Below are 7,994 nucleotides of genomic sequence, written 5' to 3' on the forward strand. Positions count from 1 at the left end.
CTATCAAAGCCCTTTTGGTACACTTTTGGTTGAACTCTGAAAATGGCATGTATAGGACTACCCTTTTTGTTGTTGGTCATGTACCCTTTGGTTTTGTATAAATTTGGATAGCCATGCGAAAATGGCTTATATACACTTTGAGCATAGCATTATAATCGTCTTGTATGTCGTTCATTGAGAGGTATGGAAATGTTTGGTAACGATTAGCCATTGGGAATGGTTAATTATGATTATTTTGATGCTATGTATGACAAACTCTAGTTGATTCATGGATAACCATGAAATAGGTAAGGTTTACCTTAAAAACAGATGCTGACAGCAGCAGTGGTGTGGATTTGAAAAATCACTAAAAATAGTAAGAATGGAATTAAATAGTGAATAAATTATGTAATTGAACCTTGATGAATCTACTTTCATAGGGAAGTAATGAAACGATCATATGAACAGTATTTTATGAGATTTTAAAGTTTTTGTGAAACAGGGCCAGAGCGGTTTCTGGATTCCCTGTTCGGAAATTAGGAAATTCATTATAAATTAAACAGAGATAGTTAGAAGTCATGCCATAGATGTATAGATTCCTTTTCGAGCCTATTTTCTTTGGAAACAAACGGCATAAGTATTGAATCCCTGTACAGGGAGATATATAAGTCGTAACGTATGAAGGTCAGAGTAGTCGAACCCTGAAACAGGGGAGAATTTAACTAATAAACTGTACTAATTGGCCTGACCAAAAATTCTAGAAAAAATTTGTAGATGGATATATGAGTCTAGTTTCAGGGAAAATTTACGAAACTGATTTTCGAGTTTTGGAACTCAAGATATGATTTTTAAGGTGACCGTGACGCAGTTAGCCAGCTAGTCTGGAAATTTTTTAAAATGGACTGTAAAAATAAGGGAATTAAGTCTGTTAACCCCTCGTGTCCGACTCCGGCAACGGTCTCGGGTACGGGGTGTTACATGGATTCTGGGTTTGATGGACATTCTTTGAACAAATATCCTTCCCCACAATAAACACAGGCTATACTTTCAAATTGGGTTAGTGGTTGTGCCACAAAACTGTTAGACCCATTAGTAGTAAGGTTTTTTTAACATTGAGGATAATGATGATACCTGAGATGCGAGTGAAGTAAGAGCGTCTACTTCATGTATTCCAGCAACTCGTCTTCCTGATGCTGCTCAATTGGTTGGCCATTGGTAATTTTTGCTGGCAATCCTCTCAATGATTTCATAAGCCTCGTTATAAGATATAGAAAGGAGAGCACCATTAGCAGAAGCGTCCACTACCATCCTTATGTGAGCATTGAGACCATTATAAAATGTCTCAAGTTGGATGCAATGTGGGATTCCATGATGAGGGCACTTTCGTAATAACTCTTTGTATCTTTCCCATGCGACATACAAGGACTCATCATCCATTTGTTGGAAGGCAGTGATCTTGTTCCTCAACTTAGTATTCTTGTCAGGTGGGAAATACTTCATAAGGAATCTTTCTGCTAACTCTTGCCATGTGAAAATTGAGTTGGTGGCAATGAGTTCAACTAGGCTTGAGCTTTGTCCCTCAGTGAATATGGGAACAACTTCAATCGTAATGCATCTTCGGGTGCTCTGGATAATTTGAAAGAATCGCTCACCTCCATAAATAATCTTAAGTGTAGGTGAGGATCTTTGGTAGGCATTCCACTGAATTGGCCCACTGTTTAAAGCATCTAGAACATGGCTAGCTTTAGCTTGAACTTTTGTGCCTCAATTTCAGGTCTCTTAATACCCGGATTAAGATCATTAAATACTGGCATGACATACTGTCTTAAAACTCTATCCCTGTCATCAGCAATAAGGATAGGATTTTGAGCAGGGTTTGCTCCATTTCCTTGGATCAGATTTTTGAAGTTCATATCTTCGGTCCTTCTCTGATTTGTTTGTCTTCTTCTCTGTCGGAAAGTTCATTCAATCTCAGGGTCTACAGGCAATAGGTCAATAATTTGGTCAATACTCATAAACACCTGAAATCATCATAGAAAAATTAATTAAATTAAAATTAAACAGGAAAAATAAACCAAAATGTAAAACTAACAAATTCACAAATAATGACTTTTTAAAACAATCCCCAGCAACGGAGCCAAAAACTTGGAACGACGGAAATGTGCAAGTGTACACAATCGCAACAAATAATAAAGTGACAAGTAAATGTCGAGATATCATACCCACATGAACTGTGAAAAAGATTATTTATGAATGTAATTTAAAACACTTTGGTGAAGAAAAATATTTTGTTTTAAAAAGGGTGATTAAGAAAAATAAGATTTTAAACTAAATAACTAAAGAAATTAATCTCAAAAGCACGATTTCAAAATATGATTTAATCAAGATGACATAATTGTGTTGATTTAATTACATTTCTTTAACTTAGAATTATTAAAAGAATTATTAAACTCATGCTTATGTTATTACGAATAAATTCACAGCAACTAGGTAATTTGCTAACTTATGAACATATTCACCTACACAAATCCATTCATCTCTTAACATATCCTTATTTTAATTAAAACGATTAAACAAATTTTAATAAGCACATAAAAGACAATGGGACGTAACAAGGTATTCCTACCTTGAAACAGTTTAATCACAATAATCTTGTAAGTTATGCAAGGCAAGTGTATCGCCAGAGCCATTGCTAATTTAACCTTCAGCTATCTTAGAAGAATAAACATGCACTGATTAAGTATTGCGTCCATTAATTACAATTTCAATCCATTAAAATAATTAATTCATTAGCTACCTCACAATTGTAATGTAAGAATAACTTAGGCATGATTTTACTTAATCAAGTATTTTACCAAGGCCTATAACAGCGTAAACACAATTTTAATAATTTAAGTAGATGAAATGCAATCAAACCAACACAAATTAAATTCAAGCTAAACTGACTAAATTAACCATTTCAACAACATAAATATTCATAGATATGTTCATCATAACAACAATAAAACTTAAAGAGATAAGGAATAAGCATCAAATCTGGTGTTTTTCCGTGGCTTGACTATGTTGCTCCATCTTCATTCTTTGTTGTCCTTGCCGATCAAGGCCGCTATGAACACTTCAATGTTGCTCCAAAATGGATAAAGAATAACCCTTTTCCAGGGAGAGAAATCGGCACGAGAGCAAGGGACTTGAAATGGAAAAATGAGAGGAGAAAGTGAGAGAGGAGAGAAGAGATGTGAATAAATTAAGGTGTGCCTTGAATGATCAGCCAAGGGGGGTTTTTTATAGCTGAATCTGACAGTTAATGTTTGCAAAAAATAGCAGCCAAAGATCCACCCCTTGGCCGGCCATCTATGTGGCAAATTTGATGGCTTCAACTTTGCTAAATATGGCTTGGGGCAAATCCATAAAGCCACCAATTGTGGAGGGAATTGAATGCAACTTTTACAAGTATTCAAGGGCTTCTTTGTAAGCTTAATTAATCAGATAATAAGCTGATTTGGGTTAGCATATGGACGGTTTTGGGCCGCCCAATCCTTGGCCGGTTCAGTTCAATCAGTTCGGTTCAACTGGACCACTATTTCCATAATTAATTAATAACAATTTATTTAGCCCAAATTAAATTGGGTATAAATTAATTTAATTATATTATAAACTAATATACATAATTGGACCTTCTTAGGCTGGAAATTAATTCACCTCGATACTTCAAATTGCTTCCCGGTTTTGTACTTCTGGCAGTGTCTGTAGAGCCATTTTTCGCCCTTTGCACAAATCTGTCGAAAATAACCAAAATTCATCAAAAAAATTATAAAATTAAATAAATTTCAACATGTTCATATTTTAAGTGCACTTTAATTATTTTATAAAAATTAATTATTTTTCGACAAGAATTTAACCGAATTCGCATGAATTTAAGTTAAAAAGGGTATGAAAAAGTGTGTAAATTTTTGTGTTTCTAGTATCCAATGGTATTCCGAGTGTTCAACAAGTATTATAATAAATGATGCGATGAAAGTCCCACGATGGTATGGTAATGAAGGTAAAGTTATTTGATATGCTACGAACATGTACAGGTACGTACGTTATACTCATAAGGGATGCCTTGTAAAGGATGGTATGTGACGAGAAAGTATATTCATATATATATATATGAACACTTGGTAAATGAGCTAGAATGCTTGAATGATGAATAATCTTGATGGTTATGCTATTATGTCTTGCATGATTATGGTTTATTAATATTGCATATTATTTGCATGTGGACTCACTAAGCTTAAATGCTTACTCCCCTCTCTTTTCCATCCTTTGTAGATCCACCAAGCTAGCTCAAGGATCGTAAGTTGCTGGAGCATTCGATCACACTATCTAAAGAGCATTGGGTATAGTGAATTTGTTATTTTGAGTATGGCATGTATAGAGGACTTGGTCATTTTGTGGTATGTGTCATGCTATTTGGCCAAATTGTGAAGGCCTATGATGTTGATGATTCATTTTGTTATAGTCATGTGATATGGCTCATGATTGATTCTTGGGTTGTAATATCTAATTGTTTATGCATGCATATGTTGATGCATTGATGATGTTCTATGTGGTTGTTTGATGGATATATGATGAGATATTGTATTGATGTTGTGGAATATGATTGCTTGATGGATGTATGAAGATGAATGGATTAAATACTAAGAGATAAAGAATGGTTTAATAACCTAAGATGATAATAGTTATAAATGCGCACCTTGAAATTTTGATAATTAAGTTGATTTGCATGAAGTATGTATAAAATGCATCCAAATGGTGTGATTAAGGGAAGGTGAAATAGGATGAAATTATAAAGATGTGAAAGTGCTATGGTGTTGGGTATTAAGTGTCTAAGTATCACGTGTTGCACGTTATGAAATTTTCTTAAGTGCATGAGTGATTAAGGGTGGCAATTCGCTTGGAAAATAGCCTACAAACCGTCCACACGGGTAGACACACGGGCATGTGTTTTAGCCCTATGTGACACACGATCTGTCCCACAGGCGTGTGGAATGGCCATGTGTCCCTTGCACCCTACTTTTGCAAATCAGTATGCTCAGTAGTAAATACACGGGCTAAGACACGTGCGTGTGTCTTGGCCGTGTGAGGGACACGGCCTACCCACATGGGCGTGTACTCTGGCCGTGTAAAGTCTGCACCTTTTTATGAAAAATTCATTTAATTTTAATTGTCCACACGGTCTGGCCACACGGGTGTGTGATGCGACCGTGTGACCCTAAATTGGTGCTAACGTCATAGTCAGAGAGTTACACGGCTGGAGGACACCGGTGTGTCGCGAGGACCTGCTTCAGCTGAAGGAGAGGTGTCATCCAAGAGTAGACCTGAAACTGTCAGTAGAGGAGAAGGAGGTATAGAGGCCTTTCTCTACATGATGAATGCATGGTATACGAAGTTTGTTCGAACGAACCTGAACGCTCAACCTCCCTCATCTCTCCTAAATCCTCAACCCGCACCCGTGATGCCTCAAGGTATAGAATTTATGAGATTCTCTAGAACACTAGTTAATAAAATTCGAAAGCAATGTGCTGAGGAATTTAGGGCAAATGCTAATGATGACCCTGAAAAAGTAGATTTCTGGTTTGAGAACTCAATGCAGGTATTTGATGAACTATCCTGTACACTTAAGGAGTGTCTAAAATGTGCCATATCTTTGTTGAAAGATGCAGCGTATCACTGGTGGAGAACGTTGATATCTATGGTGCCACCAGAGAGGGTTACTTGGGAATTCTTTCAAGAGGAATTTTGAAAGAAATACGTTAGTGAAAGGTTCATTGATCAGAAGCGTAAGGAATTTCTAGATTTGAAATAGGGTCGTATGGCAGTTAGTGAGTATAAGAGAGAATTTGTCAGACTCAGCAAATATGCTCAGGAGTGTGTATCCTCTGAAGCTAAGATGTGCAGCAGATTTGAAGATGGACTTAATGAGGATATTAAGACATTAATGGGTATTCTTGAGTTGAAAGAATTTGTGGTACTCGTTGAGTGGGCTTGTAAAGCCGAAGAATTGGTCAAAGAAAAGAAAAAAGCCGAGTCTAAAGCTAGAGACACAAGAAAGAGATATCAAAGTAAGTCGTTGCCATCTTAGTCTAAGAAACCTAGAGAGATGTACTCCCGTTCACATGTTTCGGCTGGGCACTCATACAAGAATCGTAGAAAGAAAAATTAGGGTTTTAGATCGCAGGCTAAGCCCGTGACAAGTGTGGGTAACGCTAAACCTTCCAAGGTCGAATGCCAGCAATGTGGTAGACATCATTCTGGCAACTGTAGGTGAGTGAAGGATCTTGTTTTAGATGTGGTTCTCTAGACCACTTTATTAAGGATTGTCCCGAGATGATAGAGAAAGAAAGATTTAAGAGTCCAAGATCGAGTGTAACAGTTCAGTTTAGACCCTAGTCAGAATAGTGGTTTCGGGACCACAAATTCGAGTCAAAAAATATTTAATATTATTTTCTATGTTTAAAATATGTGAATTGACATGTGTGAAAATTTCGTATGAAAATTTGATCGTTTGTGTGCCCAATTTGATAAAAGGACCTAATCATGTAAAATGTAAAAGTTGCCTACTATTTGTTAAAGTGCTTAATAGATTTGTCTTATTAAAAGAGAGGTCCTTATGATGTAATTAAACCATTGAAAGCATGAGTGATCATAAATGGCCTTAATGAATATGAATTATATGTTTAATTATTAAGGTTAAAAATGGTATTTGATTATAAAATGAATTATAATTAAAACAAAAGCCATATTTTTGTTCATTTTCATATATGGTTGCCAAAAATACTAAGTAAAAGAATAAGAATAAGAGTTTAGGGTTCGGCTAAGGTTTTGCTTGATTGAGGTATGTGTTTTGATCCGTTTTCAATAATTTCTACGTTTTTGTGATCGTTTCTTTGTATACTATCAAGCCTATGTCTCAATTTTTGATTTTGTTGATGATTTTGAGTTATGTCATTGATGAACTATGAGCTTTATGAAGTTTGATGTAAGTAAATTAAAGATGTGTTAGATTACTAAGTTTTGTCTTTGAATTTTTGATGAATTTGAGTAATTTGGACTAAATTGTAAAAAGGAGATATTGAGGGACTAAAATAAGAAATAAATGAAACATATGGGCTTATGTGAATATTATAAGAATTCGGCCTAATATGAGTATTTGGAAATTTTGTATATTTTGTGATTTTTATGATTAGGGACTAAAGTGCAAAAATGTGAAAATGTGAGGGCTAATTTCTAAATTGCCCTAAATGTGTATTTGTGGATTGATTTGAGTGATTTGGTGAATAAAAGAGTTAAATTTGAATTTGTATAGATCAAGAATTAAAGAAAACGGAATTAGATCGAGGAAAGTCGAAAATTATCGAGTAGCCGGTTCTGTCTATCCAAATCCATACGAGGTAAGTCTATATACAAATAAATGTATTTTGAATTGAATTATTATTGATTATATGCTTTTGACCAATGTTGAATGATTATATGTGTTGAGAATGAGATATCCGAGAAAGTTTTGACAAATTTCCGACATCCGAAAAGTCCCGTACGAACCTTAGGAATAGTTAGGATACATATGTCATGACATAGGATCCGATATGTGTTATCGTGTAAGACCACGTCTGGGACGTTGGCATCAACTTCTGATTTACGTGTAAGACCTCATCTGAGACGTTGGCATCGTATCTAATTTCGTGTAAGACCTTGTCTATGACGGAGGCATTGATATTTGATTACATGTAAGACCACCTCTGAGACGTTGGCATTGTACGAGCTTTTCAAGCTATCCGCGTATCCTTATGATTCTGAACGGTTCAACGGGCATTCCGAGAAAATAGATGACTATGTGAATTTGTATTTGACTTAGGTACGTTAGATTTGCTTATTATGTTTGAGAATGAAAGGTAAGAATATGTACCTTGATGCATATATGATATAAGTATCAGTTACAATGAGAATGAGTTATGATATGTATATGTGAATGA

General features: G+C 35.4%; 1 non-coding gene across 1 annotated transcript; it reads left to right on the top strand.

Moving 5' to 3' along the window:
* Nucleotides 1-1,342: 1,342 nt before the first annotated feature.
* Nucleotides 1,343-1,449, top strand: LOC121216980 (small nucleolar RNA R71). The gene has a single exon (XR_005913179.1). It is a non-coding gene; the product is annotated as a small nucleolar RNA R71 (small nucleolar RNA).
* Nucleotides 1,450-7,994: the final 6,545 nt, after the last annotated feature.

Source organism: Gossypium hirsutum, chromosome A02, assembly GCF_007990345.1.
Source record: "Gossypium hirsutum isolate 1008001.06 chromosome A02, Gossypium_hirsutum_v2.1, whole genome shotgun sequence".
NCBI lineage: Eukaryota > Viridiplantae > Streptophyta > Magnoliopsida > Malvales > Malvaceae > Gossypium > Gossypium hirsutum.